The sequence below is a fragment of the Gobius niger genome (genome assembly GCF_951799975.1).
Source record: "Gobius niger genome assembly, chromosome: 15".
Taxonomy (NCBI): Eukaryota; Metazoa; Chordata; class Actinopteri; order Gobiiformes; family Gobiidae; genus Gobius; species Gobius niger.
In genome coordinates this window covers 5,710,897-5,728,782 of record NC_136866.1, presented here as the reverse complement: position 1 = coordinate 5,728,782, position 17,886 = coordinate 5,710,897, and the positions used below count along the sequence as shown (strand labels likewise).

General features: G+C 43.0%; 1 protein-coding gene across 1 annotated transcript in view; it reads left to right on the top strand.

The window, feature by feature from the left end:
- hivep2a (HIVEP zinc finger 2a) overlaps positions 1-17,886 on the top strand; it is a 61,593-nt gene that overhangs the window by 10,183 nt on the left and 33,524 nt on the right. The gene's annotated exons all lie outside the window — the stretch shown is intronic.

Here is a 17,886-nt window from a genome sequence, read left to right as displayed (position 1 = left end):
GTGTTGCGTGATTGTTTTCTTTACGTCTGACATTGAGTGGCTTCTTTGCTATTCTTCGTCAGGCGCATAAATCACAGTTGTTTGACGTGTGCAGTGAAATCCCCAATGCTGATAGACATTTGGTTGGTATAGTTCTCTGTGTATGGTTGAGTGGCTAGCACATATGCTTCACAGTGAGAAGGTCCTGGTTTTGATTCCCTCGCCTGGTGGGTGGGGCCGTTCTATGCAGATTATGCTTGTCACGTCCTGTCCAAGTCTGGGCGGGTGACCTGTTTCGGGCCTTTAGTTGCCGGCACTGATTCAAGCCCTTACTGAAATTGTGAATGAAACAATGAGTACATAAACAGAAGTATGTCTCAGTGCGTCTCCTTCTTTTGACCTTCACGTTATATAAAAACACCAAGTAAAGTGGCAAAATGTTCAAAGTATGTCACTGAATTGATCATCTAACTAGCTACTAATTAACTACAAACACACTCTCAATAATCACAGCTCATTTATAAGTTTTAAGGCGAGATAATATAAGGTAACTTTTATTTGAGCCCACAATGGGGAAATCACGTTGTTGCAACACCAAAAAGCAGCACATAATTGAGAAACAATTGTCAAAAGATGTCATGCAAAGATTTACAGTATGCTCTCGAAATCTGTTGAAGACACAGTATTTTACAACTTTATACACTTTAAGCTAAAAATAAAGACTTTTGAATAAAATACTGCAATAAGATAGCAAGACTATAAACAACAGGGTTTTCACAGGGGACAATTAGGCCATGAGTACAGCCAAAGAACAGTAAAGTGACTTCAGTGACCACAGTGTATTGCACTTAAAGTGATTCATTGGTCTTGAAGCTTTCAGGGGAACCCATACTGAAAAAGAAAGCCCTTCCACGATGCATCCTGTTCGTCTGTGTGCATTAGTCTTATCAGCGCAGTTATAAATAGCGTCTGTTGACCTCCTCCGTCTCCTCTGTACACTCCGGTCAGGCCTCCCTCTGTTGCTCTCAAACTGGAGGAGTGTGTTGCAGCCGCCACAGTCCTCATGAGGAAATACAGGATTGATAGAGTTCTACTAACATGTTCTGAAATGCATGTAATCCTTGCATTAGTTATTTCTGCATGTGACACTTTGGGATCATTGAGTTTGTCCTCATATATTCATCTGTTTGTCACTTGACAGTCGTGTTTTGCACGGTTGTGATGTGAAAGTTTGTTTGGATGTTGCAAATTTTGAAATCGCCAAACTGTTTAAACATACTCCAATTATGGGTCACCACAGTATTTTGACGTCGCTAAACAGCATGAGGACTCTTTCTTCCTACGCTTTTTTTCCCCCCTCTTGAAATAGTTAGCATCCTGCGCGGTGACAGGGCTTGGAAAAATATTCCGTGCAGTTTCAGCTCTGGTTCTAAATGGTGACTCGATTTGCATGAGGACAATGTTAAAAATTCACGGAAAGCTCAGGAACAGCTGCAAAACAGCTGAGTTGAGAACATTAACTTGAATTGGTTTGGGGCAAGTGGCAGTAAAAAAGCAAATGGCTGGATCGAATTATAGGTAATTTGAATGTGATGATGTTAAAAGACTGAAACTGCTGTTTTGTGCTAATTCCAAACCAAGTCAAAGTATAAATATCAACATCTACAGGGACAGTTGACAAAACTGAATTCAGCTCGTGACGCAATGACTTCTTTGTGTGTTTTCCAAAGCGCTAAGTGGGAAAGTCCTGGTTTCGAAATGAAAGTAATCTGTTTATAAGTCGAGTCTGCTGTCCTTCTCTCATAGCAACTAGCTCCATATGCTATTTCACAACATTTCTCAATTGTCTTCTTTGGTCTTGCTCTAAGCCTCCTATCTGGCAGCCCAAGCCTCAGCCTCCCATATTCAGAATCCTCAGGTCCCTCCCTAATACATGCACAACTATTCAAAATCTCTGCACAAAACATCAATTATTACGCTACGACCGATTCTGGATATCAGATTTGGTGTTTGGTGAGAAGCGCTGCATATTACTCACTCTAAACTTAGTGAGAGGAGTTGCCGTCGCGCCGGTTCTCCACTGAATATTAAAGCAGCGATATCCTTCAACAATTTGCTGACGTGACACGCGATGCATTATGGATAAAGGTCATATTTGGACATTAAAGAGCGTTGAACTTTTAGATTAACCCCACAGGTCAAGGGATGACGGCGCGGTCAGAATCGCGAATGAAGGAAGTCCGCCCGGTAACAGATGACAAATCACATTTTACAGTAAATCCACCGTCACAGGAACCTGAAATTAGCCAATCGGTGGGATGACGTGCGTTCGGTTCCTGGTATGCATTGCAATTAAAAAGGAAGTAATGGGCGACAGATGAGTGGATTTGCGGTTGGGCAAAAACCATGAAGAGCGTTTATTTGAACAAGCTAATGGTGATGAAACTACAACACAAGGCTACTGCAGGGACAATGCTAATGTTAAAGTGCAGCAAAGGTGTTTTTTCTAGGGGAGAAGTCATCAATCTGTAAGACACATTTAGTTATTTTGTTGACTTATTGCAAATCTAGTAGCTACAAAAACTGGTCAACATGAATGCAAAAAAGCTTGGTGCGTTTTGTAATGAGCTCTCTCCGATGAGTGTGGGCGAAACAGCTGAGTCGGGCGAGTGAGTCAGTGTTGCATTCTGGGAAATGGGCAGGGTGACCGAGGGGCCGATGGGAAATTCATCAACAGTCCTAAGACACAGACAGAGAAGCTGCAGTTGTTTTGTTTTATTGCTCTGGAAACACAACAGTGACAGATGAGGAAGGGACGGACATGATTTCAAAAACAGGATCCCTCCAGTTTCACGGCGGCTCCGGTTCTGTAGCCGCACTCTTCACCTTTGCGTGACTTTGGGACACTTTAGGGACACGGTTCACCTGTCATGTGCATCCGTGTACGTTTAGGATATTGTGCTCAGTCTTGGGCATGCTTGCGACCGTGTTTATACAGTAACTATGTACTTAGTCGCATGTGCACAGCTTCACCTTAATCAAATCTGCTTCTCTGAGACGCATGACTGCCCGCGTCCTTGTGCATAACAGAACTAATATTTATTGTCCCTGTCAAATAAACAAATGAAGAAAGTAAGACGCATCACCTGTGCACGTGCGTGTGGGAGCATTCAGAGATAGGCTTCCCTTGTATTACGTCTCTGTCCCGCAGGCATATAACCTTACGCAGTAAAAACTTGCAATTATTTCAAAGCAGAGCAGATGATTCTTTGTGAATGACTCAACTTTAATCTCCGGCCCAAACTTGACCTAAACACTGAGGTATTTTCGCGGATGTGCAAAGGCCAGTCTGGATTGTTATTTCTGTCATTGTTGTTGATGATTCAAACGCAGTACTTTTTCAGCTGTTTTTTTTTTTTTTTTTTTTTTTTAACTGAATGGAAAAGTCTGGTCGGCTGTGGAAACCAGAGAGATTAGTGGTAGGGGATCAGCACTGCTCTCTGTCTATGTTCAAACCACACTCAGACATGATGCTAATACTGGGATACTGTTACAGCTCTTGGACATCAGATAAGTATTTGATTAAAATGTAGCTGAGGGGCAGATGAAGGGCCTAAAGTCTGTGGTTGTATTATCCAATGAGAATAATATGAGCTTACGGCTTTGTTAAAAAAAAAAAGTTGCTGCCGAAAATGCAACAGGAAGTTCATTCTGAATTCTGTATTTGTCGCATATGTAGGAGGCAAATTGTGGATGTGAGTCAACTATTAACATGAGTAAAAGGCGCTGTGCCCGATTTGTTTTGCTCGTAGTGAAATTAAACTTGTTTTATCCTCCTTCAGTATATTGAATATGCAGTGGTTTGTGAAAAAAAGACTGTCCATGTGATTAGAAAGCATTTTTATTGATCGTAAGCTTGCAGGCTAGTTTGTGTTAGCATTACTGCAACAATGACCCTGAAACGTTATCCTAAAAGTTGCAGCTTATAAACTCATAGTTAAGATGGGGTTTTGACATAATAAACAGTTCGATTCCTGAACCAAGTGAGGCCTTTCTATGTGGAGTTCGGCGTCAGGGTGGGTTTCCTTCACATGCTCTGTTTTACGCCATGCACTGCCACCTCCAAAAACAAACAATAGGCTAAAAGCTCCATGAGTCTAGCTGCAGATCTAGGCTCATGTATGGCGTGGGTGCCCAGGCCTTGCACTCCGGTCGCCCCCTGGTGTGGAGGTGTCCCTGCATTCACTGATCGAAGAATGGGTCAAAGCGAAGGACACATAAACTTTAAATGTCCTGTTTATGAACATTTATGGAAAATTGTATTATAGTCTATGTGAAGCCGTCATGATTATTACTATATCATCTTTGTTCAATAAATAAATTATAATTCAATTCTTTACTTTTTCCCCTTAGTAGGTTGCCTTATATTGTGTTTCATGTTTGTAGTGGAATATTTTTCAGACGAAGCCTTTTTTAAACAAAGCTTTACTCTCATTTTTAAGCTTTACAGTTAGTTTCCGTGGCTTTAAAAGGTCTATCGTTTATTGCAGAATTTTTGTGGCTCAAAATATCGAACTTCAAACTCTGTTATTGTGACAGGCCTAAGAGTCGAGAGTAGAACTATTCAATCACATACTACCAGAATACTATACCACGACCATCACTTGTAAAACACTACGTGAACTGAAGAAGGCTTGAACACTCAGCGGCAGGGACACGCTAAGATCATTCACAACTTTTCCCAGTGATATCACACGAACATGAGGTCCACCTACGCAGTGGGAGGAATTTCTTTCAGTACATTTCTGCCTAAATTGCTCATAAAATGGGGTCTGATCTTTATTAAAATCACAAGAATGAGTAAACAGTGTCTGCTTAAACTAATACCACGCAAACAATTACATGCCATGTTTTTATTGGCCATAACATGTAAACATTCACAGGAGGAATCCCAAAGAGTTCACATACTTTTCTCTTCACACTGTACACGGCTAAGATCTGCTCCACAGAAGACGGCCAATAGCAAACCCAATAGCAAAAGTACAAATATTCATCGCTATCAAACCTGAAGTCTTTGTGAAAAGGTTCTGCCTGTAGCTCACATGTGGGAGACTCCCCCAGAGCTGAAAACATGTGCGTGCTGCCGTCACTGCGTGTCATGTGTGAACGGGCGGGTGGATGTGAAGCCCGTTAGCGTATGCTAGCGTGTTTGTGGGAGTGAAGAATCCCCTCTCAGAATGACACGGATCACGCGGGAGGAATGTCATCTGAATAATCTCGTAAGTGATAGTACATTAGTTGGATGCCAGGGGAGATTTATGGACGTGCTGAAGAATTACATGACGCTAATAGTGTGAGGGAAGAGGATGGTGTGAGATGGAGGCAGATGATAAAGAAATATTTGACTCATTATCATTAATATTAAAACACAAAGTATAATTGCGCTCGGTTTACTTGTCAGGAAAATTGCATCTGGGTGTTTGTCCTACATTGTCTGACAGTGTTTTGAAGCCGAGATTGAACTCCCCTTTGTGCTGTAAAACAATCACTCTGCCGCGTGAGCCAATATTGACAATGTTTTTTTTTTTTTACTCGTGTGGTGTCAGGTGTGGATAATTTTAGCGAAACAGATTTGTCCCTTTGACAGAGCGGTGAGGAGGAGCAGAGGGTATGAGAGGACAAGTGCAGTAGACGCTGTCGCACACCTGCTCCTCTCACATTCAAAGCCTTAGACATCTCCTTTGTCTGACATGACTTCCACTTACATCACTTTAATACACTAATGAAACCAATATACAGTGGGAGGAGAAAAGTAAGTACACCCTTCGGAATTTCTTACATTTCTGCCTAAATTGGTCTGATTTTTATTCAAATCACAAGAATGAGTAAACAGTGTAAACTAGTACCACCCAAACAATTACATGTTATTACATTTTTATTGGCCATAACATGTAAACATTCACAGGACAGCGAGGGATAAGTAAGTGAACACCCTGGCAGATGCTCCAAGAGCTGATTAAAGGGAGGGTGTTATGCAAAATCGACTTTTTCAAGCTTTACGTCATGTTATTATGTCATTTCCTCATTAAAAACATGCCTGAAGTGTTGCCTTGGCACATTCACGTATTTTTGAGTAATCTGTAAAAACTCTGATGGCAGCCATTTTAGGGATAGGTTTGCCTGAGTCCTCCTAGGAAGGCCCCCACCTCCTGGAGACGCCTCCGAGCTTTCGTCACCAGCCGAGTAACCAACCACTGCTCCTCAGCAGAACCCCCTCCCCACTGATGCCACAGACAGCGTGTGGAGGGGGCGTGTCGGAAAGGGTCAGAGGTTCTTAAAGAGACAGAGGCCTATTTCAAGACATTCACTACAGCCATTTTGAGAGAGCGATTTTATACAAGGCAGTTATTCTAATTTACTGCATTTACAGACCAACAGAAGGTTTGGTCATCATTGTAGTGTGCTATAGACTGGTGCTATGTGATTGAAAAAAGCATAATACCCCCTCTTTAAGCAAATGTATGACGACATTTAGAGTCATGTGTGAGCCAACACTGTACTTGATGTGCATGGAATGAGTGGAAAGAGTCAACAGTGAGGCCTGCTTGATTTTGTACAAATAAAAAAGTCCATATTGCAAAATCACTGAGGTCACTCATCTCACTGAGATATACATTTCTGTGTATGTTTTTTTCCTTACTCATTGTTCAAACAAAAACACTTTGTGATTTCAAAATGTCTAAAAGCTCAGTTTTAGTCACGATTTTCCTGATTTGGTTCCATTTTAGCCTTGTTTTGGCCTTAATTTTTTTTGCAACGACTTCTGCGACTGCAATTACCGGTAGATTTGTAATTCATATTTTAAAAGCTGAATTTATGTCCTTATTGTGTCATACATTATAAGACTCCACAGGGACAGGAGTGTTATATTTTGCTTGCTATTCTATTGCCTCAATAGTGATTTATCAGATTCTTGCACTCAATTAAAACTCTTTCTTAATATCCAAAAGAAATAAATCATTTAGTCAGACCACTCCTTAATTCCTACCAAAATCGACCCTCTGCTCTCCTTCCTTTGATGCTTTGTAATATATTTCCCCTGTTCTTGCACGTGCCCTGCCCTAACCATTTCTCACCTTTGTCCCTATTTAAAGTCTTGTTTGAATTAATCACGTTAACGAACTCTCCCGCTCGGCTGTTAATTAATCACTTTCCCCGCGTTAACGCAGCCTCTAAACTCGTTAAAGCTGTTTCACTGTCTTAATTAGCCGCCGTTAGCTCCAGGGGCTAGCTCCATTACTACTGTAGTACGGCCCTGTGGTGTGTGCGTGGGTTAAGATTACCTCACTCCCTAATGGGCTGCTCAAATATTTATGCGCAGGAAGCTGAATGGAAGAGTGATGCATTCAGGGAGACAGCGCTGGACCGATGCTGCCTTCAAGTGCCCCTCGTAAGGTTTTAAATAGTGGGGCTTCTACAGAAAATTAGCAGTGATAGTGTTGTGACTAGAAGAGGCATGGACAAAATAACATCAATTATACCAGGGAGCTGAGCATTTGGTTTGGTCTTCGTGCAAATTCTTTGTTTTAAGGGCCATTCATGTCTTCAAATCGGTTGAGGATTGCAACAGCACAGTTGGTAGAGGCCTTGCAAGCCCTTATAGGTTGCTGATTCTGAGTCTAGTCCTGGCATTGATTGTCTCCGGCACGGTAGCACAGTGGTTAGTGCTCTCGCTTCACAGCTAGAAGGTCCGGGTTCGATTCCCACCTGGACGGGGGTGGGAATCGAACCTGGATGGGAGGCCTTTCCTGGATGGGGGGCCTTTTCTCCCTGTGTCTGCGTAGGTTTCCTCCGGGTACTCCGGTTTCCCCTACCACTAAAAACATGCAGTGTGAGTGAATGTATGGTGGTGTCAGAGGGTCCGTTGGCGCAGACGTGTGTAGTCGCGACAGCGCTTCTGTCAGTCTCCCCCAGGGGAAACTGAAGCTACAAACGTAGTTTAACACCACCGAGTATGGAGTGAATGTTCTTCTTCTTCTTCTTCTTCTTCTTCTTCTTCTTCTTCTTCTTCTTCTTCTTCTTCTTCTTCTTCTTCTTCTTCTTCTTCTTCTTCTTCTTCTTCTTCTTCTTCTTCTTCTTCTTCTTCTTCTTCTTCTTCTTCTTCTTCTTCTTCTTCTTCTTCTCCTTCTCCTTCTCCTTCTCCTTCTCCTCCTCCTCCTCCTCCTCCTCCTCCTCCTCCTCCTCCTCCTCTGGTCAGACTTTCCTCACCTTGCTTGTATGATGTGTGCTTGGTGATCACTGGAGAGTCTATTGTTGCAGAAAGGTGTCTGTCAGTGTGCTCCAAGTCAGCTGTGGCTACAAGCTTAGCCTACCACAGTGGTTCCTATCATTTTCAGACCAACCTCATCACATTCTGCCTAAAGTACCTAACCATGGTCTTATTCAGGACCATGGGCCTTAAACAGGAGTGAAAACTGATAAAGAAAAATATTGGCTAATCAGGTTTATATCTTTGTTTGATTAGAATAAATATGAGTATTACTCGCGCACCTGTTCCACCGTTTGAGAAACACTGACCTACAGTAACTTTGGTGTTAGAGGATTTTTTATTTTTTCACCAAACCCTAAAGAGACTTTGAGTGCCTCTTTAAAACTGATGCATAGTTATTAGATTCAAAGATTCAAAAGGTTTTATTGTAAATTCATATGAATCTATCATATATGTTTCTCTCAAGTCTTTGGTGTGGTGGTGGGTGAGGGAGGGGAAGGGAGGGAGTTCAGCTTCCGGATATCCTGGTGGAGATGGTAGAGTGGGTCGTCCCTTGATTGGAAGGTCGGGGGTTCGGATCTCGCCTCTTGGTGCTTACTGTCGTGTCCTTGGGCAAGACACCCGCCTTGCCTCCAGTATCTTTGTACATTGGCGTATGTTTATAAGTTGAGACCATTTACCATTGCCTTGAAGAGAGTGTGTGTGTGCCAAACTGTCCTAGTCCTTTTAACAGGATAAGAAAACTCTAGTCTCAAGTTCAAGCATATTTGAGGAGCACCTTTCACGCGCAAGGACAGGGAAGTGCTTTCCACCCAGTTCAATCGCAAAAGTGCACGCTGTACCGTACATTTGGCTCGAATAGTAATACATTGCCCATAAATCTGGTTTATGGTTCAGCCTAAGTGTTGTTTCTCTCATCTTCTCAGTGGATTGTTGAGATAATTCAGGTCAGATCTCATCCATTTTAACGCCGGTGAAACCTCCTGCCAACAGTGAGCTAACTCCGAGCGCTTCCAATTCTGCTTCCAACTGTGTTTTCAGGAATTCACTGGAAACAAGTGAACGGGCCGTAAAAAACAGACACAACAGCGTAGAACAGTGCGCGATAAAAAACAAATGTATTTTATGGACGTTTTAGCTTTTCCATGCACTCGTGAACTGCAGTGAAGTACTTTTTGAGCAACAGTGTGTTCATTCTGCAAGATTTTTAATGTCCGAATTACTGATGCGTGATATGAGGAGAAAATAACTCCTGATGATTGTGTTTATCTGCCTCCATTTAACCCTATCTTCTGTATACTCCCATCTCGCTAGTCTTTTCCCCATTCATGAATATGCTCTTTAGATCCTCCTGTTTGGCTGCTCCTACACATATATTCACTCTACTGCCCTTTTCATGTCTAAACCATCTCAATCAGGATTCCTTATCTCAGAAACGCCTAATAATAACAACATTTAAGAAGTTAGATCACTGCCCGCTCCTCTTTCTTGTCCACATGACTTTATGACCAAAGAATGTGTGCAAACAGAAACAGAAAACGAAAGGTCCCCGCTTGATAAATCAGGGACAGAAGCGTGGACCAGATGAGCTCAGAGCGGAGGAACTGGGTGGAACCGCGCGCGAAACACATGAATCTGAGAAACAGGCCACTGGGCGGGGTTTGTTGAAGAGTGGGTGGAGCTTAAAGAGATATATCAGGATTTTTTAGCCTAATTTCCTAGTTATCCAGAGTGTTGTTGTTTTTTCGAGATATAAATATTTTTACTCATGCTGTCCTTATATTTGAAGAGTTTAGTTGTGCTAGGCTAGTGCATGTCTATGGTAACTATTAGTAACTAGTAGTATGGTAACTACATTAAAAACCTCTTCAAAATCATGGGGACGTCCTCCAAGCGTTGCCATATCTAATTTGCAGAAAGCTCCTTTGTGAATTCCACATGTAGTAATGTCGGCCGCAGGTAAACAAACTACTGTAGATCCGGTAACCGAGCAGATCACTCCGCCGCTGCGTAACTTACAACCAGGAAGCGGATGCTGCTCAAATATAAGTTTATTTAAATGCAAAATGGTCGACACAGACATTTATATGGGTAGTCTGGTGTCATAAGTGATTTGCCTCAGGTGCACTGTGCCTGTTTTCAATGCAGGCTACTAGTTACCATACACGTGCACTAGCCTAGCACTAGCCTAGCACCACTAAACTCTTCAAATATAAGGACTGGATGAATAAAGAAAAATGATGGACTTTATGGATTTATGTCCACATGGTATAAAGGTAGCAGCTCAGTGGTAGTGTTATACTGTATGTCCTTGAGCACTGTGCCCGGCTTGCCTCCTGTGTCAGTGTTTGAGTGTGAATGTGTGTCAATGATGTAAATTAGCAGACGGCTGTATTCCAGAGGGACATATTTACATCTGTCTCATGTGTTCATCGACATGCACCGCCTGTCAATAAATCTCACAACCTCTTTTTTCTGTTCCTTTTTCTTTTGCTTTACAGGAAGAACTCAAGCAAAATCCAAACTGAGCATGTGCAGAAAAAACAGGTGAGATTAAAGAACAGGCGTGAAAACATCATTATTTTCAATGCCAAAATCCCAGCCTTGGCTTTGATACAGGTTGAATCTTGCTAAGCTTTGATCCCAGATGTTGCAGTCGGTCATGTGTTCTTTTAGTTTTGTTTACTTTATTACGAGCTCTTGGCGCGGTCAGTGTTTTTAAGTCATTCTTCCCGATTCAGCCTCGTTTCTGCCCTGTTGCCGCCCAGTTTCTCTTCTCGGATCCAGTTTATCTCGACATAGCAGCAGACTCCGGTGTTGTGGCAGCAGCGCTTTCTCCTTTCCCTTCTCCTAAAGCCATCTGTGCTGCTCAGAAACATTTCGTTGTGAGATGTTAGTCATATCGCTGCAGTGCGGGACAGACACACACCGAAACCGCCCGCCCACCAAACTTCTGCTCGCCCCAACGCGGCACCCGTAGGCGAATCCAACGGGTGTCAACTCATTCACCAAACGCCCCCGTCGCACTCGGGATAAACCCATGCACGCAGGATTAATAGGCTGGGACATGTGACTGAGGATTTACACAATAGTTCAAACGTGTGGCAATAATGTCAAAAAAATACACTATTTTAACATCAGTTTTGTTATGGCCTTGTGTTTGCCCAAGTTCTTTTTTTGTAACTTCTTCTATTCTAGTTTTTACAGAACTACAACTATAGCTGCTGCATTGAAATCCCTGTGCGTGACTACAAGTCGCGCCGAACCTTTTCACCGCTTTCAGCTTTCACATCAAGAATATTACACCATTTGTGCCCTGTTAATTACCTCCGACAAAGCGCAAACGCTATTATTGGTCTTGTTGCGAGGCTTCTGTGCAAAAATCTGATCTTTTTAGATTTTCTCTCGTTCCTTGGATGTCAGTGGCAACCGATCAACCAACCAACCTCCGGGCGTTATTTTATTTTGAACCTAAACGGCTGCTGGAGAGATGGGGATGAGGAGTAAAAAAAAAAAAAAAAAAACAGGCAGCTTACATAAGTTCGGGCAGCATGTCTCTCTGCACTCTCCTTTGTCAAAACTAGAAATAGGCTGAAAATGACCCGCTTTTGACTCTAAACTTTTAGCAGCGTGGTTGTGGGCAGGAGGCTCCCACTAGAGCATCATTCATAGAGAAAAAAGGGTGAAAAAGATGTTGCATAAAGCACTCACAATGGGCCGCCACGAGCTAATATCGGACTGCGTTTTGGAGAAAGGTGCTGGGTAAAAAAAAAAAAGCGTGGGTTGTTTTTTTACGGCTTGCGTCACCAGAGTTGAACAGGTTGATACTCGGAGCAGTGCAGCTAAAAGTGTAACGGCGCAGAGATGAACGTTCGAGATTACAAGTGTAAAGTCTCAAAAATCTCTTTACACATATAGCACTACTTTTGAAATGATGCCTGTAGTTTTTAGTGCCTTCTCGTAAAAACCTTCCAAAACTCTTCTCGTCCGTCCGCAAAAAAAAAAAGTGCACTTAACGAGGCTCACCCTTCCCCTGTCCATCGCCGCGTCCCGGGGCGTTCTGCACACTGTTGTGGAAAATCTAATGAATCTCAAAACTCCACCAGCCCGGCACCTCCAAAGAAACAGAGCGGCTCGTAATGGTTTCAAGGCCGGCCCCACGGAAAATATGACTCCTTGCCTTCTGCTTTTCCACTGGCCATTCAACCAACCGCCTTCCCGTTCGCAACATGTTTTTCCCCTGCCTTCTCTGCCACTCGCTGGGCCAGAGAGACGCCGGTCAGATAGCCGCAGATGTGCGAACCTGACTGTACAGGCAATGGGACGTGAAAAAACAAACAAACACCGATTTACGTTAAGTTACGCTGTGTTTTAGCTGAACTGCGGAGCCTCGATAGGGCTGACGTGAACGCACAATGAAGGAGCCTTTATTGGAAGAGTGGAAAGTTTGGGATCAGAGATGTTTGTGCAGTTACTTCTCATCAGTAGGAATGTTTACGTGTAGTGATTCCTCTTACCGGCATTGTGGAAATTAGAGTCACTGCCTACGGCATCCAGTCACCTGGATCTGCGCCTTAATCCTCAGCATCAGGTGTGGACAAGTTTGCTTGGGGCGGATTTTTGTCATCTTCCAAAACACCAGGGGACAAAGCACTTTCTGTCTACAAATTGGGAGCTAGATGTTCTACGCTGGGCCTGATGTTGCCTACCCCTACATCCTCTTCATGTACACAGTTTGCATGTTATCTCTTTTGGTCTCCATCTAGCCCTAACCTTAAAGCAGAACTAAGTAACTCATTCCCCTGGAGGGCAAAAGCGCCACTCCTCATTAATTATCTGTGGGAGTAAATACTGCACTGACCGAAAAGACAAAGGGAGAGGTGGATGTTGTGCAATTTGTGCCACGACCCAATGACACAATGGAGATCATTTTTTTCACTCAAACTTGGCTGTAAATACTGCTAAAGTGGCGCTAGCTTTGCCCGTTAGCCTGTTAGCTTCTTCTTCGTGATTCCATTAGTGTGTATTGCACTTCCGACCCGGTGCAGGGAGAGTTGCAAGGGTGGTTTTCTAGCCAGAGACAGCAGTGACCCCCCCCAATCATCCCTTTAACACTTGTATTACCCCCCAGAGGGACTGCGAAAAGGATTGTTCTTCTTTAAGTTGCATTGTTGGTGCCATGGTTTCCTTTGATAGTTCGATTCCCAAGGTTTGCCGTAATCTCTCATGTCTGGGTGGACTTTATCCGGTATCTTCCCCTTACCTCGCCCATTGCTCATGACAGGTTGCTCCAGCGGCATTGAAGGATGGTTCAAATACAGGAAAAACATGACCAAAGAATCTAACTATAATCACAAGCATATTGTCTGATGCCCAATTTGCAAACATGTACAAATTGATTGGCTCCATGTCCCATCATTACACTACATAATTGCTGCTAAAGAAAAGTAACAACGTAAAGGAGTATGATGTACTGGCTGAATGTAAAAAATCGAGTTGTTTTCCAGGACTAATATGGTGCTAACATAACATAAGGATCGGGATAGTTGTGTACATTGGCCGGCGCTGAAACAGACTGGAATGACCTCACCTCCAAAGACTGTAGGAGCGAACTCTCGAGGCTCCGAGCATGAAACGCTCTCAATTACAACATTCCCACAAATTAAAAACACGTTGCAAATTACAAACACGTAATTCAAATGCACAACAGCTTTGGCGCGGCGGGGTCACTCACCTCTGTTTGACCTCCCTGTACCTCGGACCGCGACTGGAAAACCCCCATTGTCTTCGGAATTTGTCAGAATTTCCTCTTCCTGCTCAGTTTTTTTTTTATCAGAAAATTAGCTTTATCGCTTTTTAGTTTGCATAAAGGCTAGTCGGCATTCTCTTTGTCGCAACTTTCTTTGTGCTTTATTTCCACGAGCGGCGTGTTTTATCGCCATTGAAGTATTATAAAGAGAACTCGCTTTCTTTCAGAGAGATTGCACGGTTGGCCGATTTGGCTAATTTCACTGTGAGATGCTATTCCCTACATAAAATCGGATTGGATGACAGCCAGCGTTTGTGTTGAGCAGTCGAACGACCACATGCAGGGGTGAAGATGTTTCTAATGCAGGGATTACCAGACTGATAGCTAAAAGACGCAGCTTTTAGAGAGGAGAATCAAACGAAAGAGGGCTCAGAGGACAGGGTTAGATGGATGCAGAAGACGAGCTCGCCGCAGCTATACGTACAGGGCCGTTTTCGAGGAACTCGCCGTGTGACATTGCGTGAAAAGCTGAATGAACAAAGAACAACCTTGCTCTCATATAGAAAGCACACCTTTTTTATTATTGTTTCCGTTGTATAATCCGTGCTTCTGGAACACGGTGTAACCTTGGCAGAGAAGCGCGCTCGCCTCCTACCTCCACCGCTGCTGCCTCCCACAGACGGGCTCTAAACTGGGCACATCTCACATCCAGGGCTTTACAATATGTGGCAAAACGTGATGTGTATATACTGATGGTACGAGGGGTCGTCGTGGAGGAGCTTGGGCTTTCCGAGTGCGCAGTTTGAGAACTACTGGGCAAGATCAACTACAACTACGCTGAATTAGTGCTAAATAACAGCTAAATTACCATAGTAACCTCTGAAACGGCGCAGCAGCCTTACCCACTAGGCCTACTGTGTCTGTAAAACAATTGACTTGTTTGAGAGCCTTAGCGGGTCCCAGAGTTCATAAAAGCCGTCGGAGCTGTGATGGATTTGAATGTGGGACTGTTAATTGCAGTTTCTGTCAATCAAAGCAGGTAAATGCACGTCGAGAAATGCTAATTATTTCCGTAAACTGGCTAACAATGCATTATTTGACATTTAAAAGCGTCTTGAACTCTTCTGATTGAGGGAGCTAGACAGCATTCTGAGGCTTTTGTAAAAGGTTTGACCCACTAAGCTGCACTTGAACTTAACTTGCAATTATTTAGTTAATTTGATACAATGGCTTCGGAAAACAACAAATTATCTCGTCTTCCATTTGGTATTTGGTGTTTGGAAACCTGCTTAATCTGTAGTATTGATCTTTACAAGCTTGATCTAAAGTCATGTTTTGTATGTGTGCTGTGGACTTAATTCCAATCGCCTCTGTTAAAAAAAAACAAAAATCACAATCGATTTTCCACGTCTTGAGGCTTTTGTAGTTGGAGCGAACATCCTTCTAACTCTTATCCTCACTTTGTTTCCATTGTTGTTCCAGCCCACCTACACTCGTCTTGATAGACTCGTTTCTCACACTGACTTGCGCATACTCCGCCTCCTCTGTCTGTGTTCAGCTGTGTCGCGAGAGAAAAAAACACACACACACACACACACACAAAAAAAAACAAGTGAGTGACAGGCCGAGCTAAATTAAAACAAAACACTGTGCCTTCAAAAAAACGAGCAGTCGGCACTTTGAGTCGTCGGATGGCAATCTAACAGACACTGACAGCTTTCAGGCCAGAAGAATCTGCCCATACAAACTCAGCTATTAATCTCCTTCCCTTTAAATGAGAGGGAATGCTTGTCTATAAGGCTCCTGGGTTTGATTCCCGGACCATCAGGGTGACAGTCTGCTCCTGACAGATCGCAGACAACAATTTACCTACGGGGACAATCAAGGAAACTCTTTTGCATAGTGCGCCATGTGTGTCCTTGGGCCGTGCCTCAGGCATGTGAGGCATCAAAAGTGTGATTGGGCTTTTGCATGCTTGGGTACATAGGCATTCTTTTGCGTGTGACGTAACTCATCGTCTTCCTTGCTCGTAAACCCTTCTTCCATCTTTTCTTTTTTACATAACCTGCATGATCAGTGCCCTCTGAGTGATTTTAAAGGAATAGACCACCGTTTTTACATACTGAGATATGTTCTTACCTTAGCTTTGACGAGTTCTTTAGGACCTGTCTGATCTTCCCCCGTGCCTTCAGTCACGTAAACACAGCGCAGACGGCGTTAGCATTTAGCCTCTCCCCGTCTCCTCTATAGCTCCAAAACAGGTCAAGATAGAAGCTACCAAGCTCTTCCACGTTTTCCCTATTTAAATATGGTTACGTGAGCTATAGAGGAGAGAGGGAGAGGCTAAATGCTAACGCCGTCTGCGCTGTGTTTACGTGACTGAAGGCACGGGTGAAGACCAGACAGGTCCTAAAGAACTCGTCAAAGCTAAGGTAGGAACATATCCCAGTATGTAAAAACGGTGGCCTGTTCCTTTAAAGCTTGATTTCGACCATACTACAATGACACTCACGGTTACCACATGTACGTGAGTCATTATCTCTCCTTTGCTGGCTTGAGAAAAAAAAATAACTGACCTACATAATTATAAAACCTGTTTTCGTGATTCCTGTATCAGAGTTGGGGGCACATGGGTTGGATTTCTGAAAACTCCAGTCCGCGCTGCCGTCCCGCTGGGTTCTTCCTGGTTTTAACCACAGTCCCCCGCTGCTGGCCGCGGGCCGCTGCTCGTACACAGCGCTTTTACTGCCTTGCTCAAGGGCACGGTAAAAGTAGCTTCTGCAAGCAGTAGTATCGGCTCAAATCCTCAGCTATGCCTCTCATTCTCCCAAACAAACGCCCCCGTGCTTGATGAGTCTCAGTGTGTCTTCTTTTCAGTCAGCGCCCGTTTTCAGTTTAGCCTCACTTTTAGACCTGGGGAGGACAAGGTTCTGCCATGGTATTGACCTACTCTGGTTCAGTCATTGTTTAATTCAGAGTTTTAATGCCTTTTAAGCCCTGTTCATACCCCCCCCCCCCCCCCCACCCCATTTTCTCTAGTTTGGTTTACCCAAATCTAAAAGCTTCTCAACTGGATAGCAATAGTGTGATGCCTTATATGAAAGTGAAGACCTGCAAAAGTGATAGTAACCTTTTTATCATGTTGACGCCGCGTTTTTTGTCACATTTAAGCGTTTATGTCGTGTTTTTGTCTCTTTTTTGTTGCTTTTTTCCTCGCTTTTTATTGCTTTTTTGTTGCTTTTTTTTTACTGCTTTTTTGTTGTGTTTTTGTCACGTTTTTGTCACTTTTTTGTGGCTTTTCTTATTCCTTTTTTGTCATGTTTTTGTTGTTTTTTGTTGCTTTTTCCTAACTTTTTTTCATTGCTTTTGTCATTGCTTTTTTGTCGTGTTTTTGTCACATTTTTCCCCCACAATTTTGTCACTTCTTTGTGGCTTTTCCTACTCCTTTTTTGTCATGTTTTTGTTGTTTTTTTTGTTGCTTTTTCATAACTTTTTTTTATTGCTTTTGTCATTGCTTTTTTGTCACATTTTTTTTCACAATTTTGTCACTTTTTTGTGGCTTTTTAAATTCCTTTTTGTCATGTTTTTGTTGTTTTTTGTTGCTTTTTTTCATAGTTTTTTATCATGTTTTTGCAACATTTTTGTCACATTTTCGTCACTTTTTCGTCACTTTTTTGTTTCATTTTCCTCCTTGTTTTCGTCGCTGTTTTGACGCTTTCTTTTCTCTTTCAAGAAGCTTGTAAAGCCAAACTGGAGAAAATGTGCTCCCTTCAGGCGGGGGTCACCGGGAGTGGGTACGTCTCCATCTCGTTTCCATGGAGACGTCGACTAAAGTCAGCAGAACTGGAGATTTAAACAGGTTATACATGTCCTCATCCAAATCCATTCT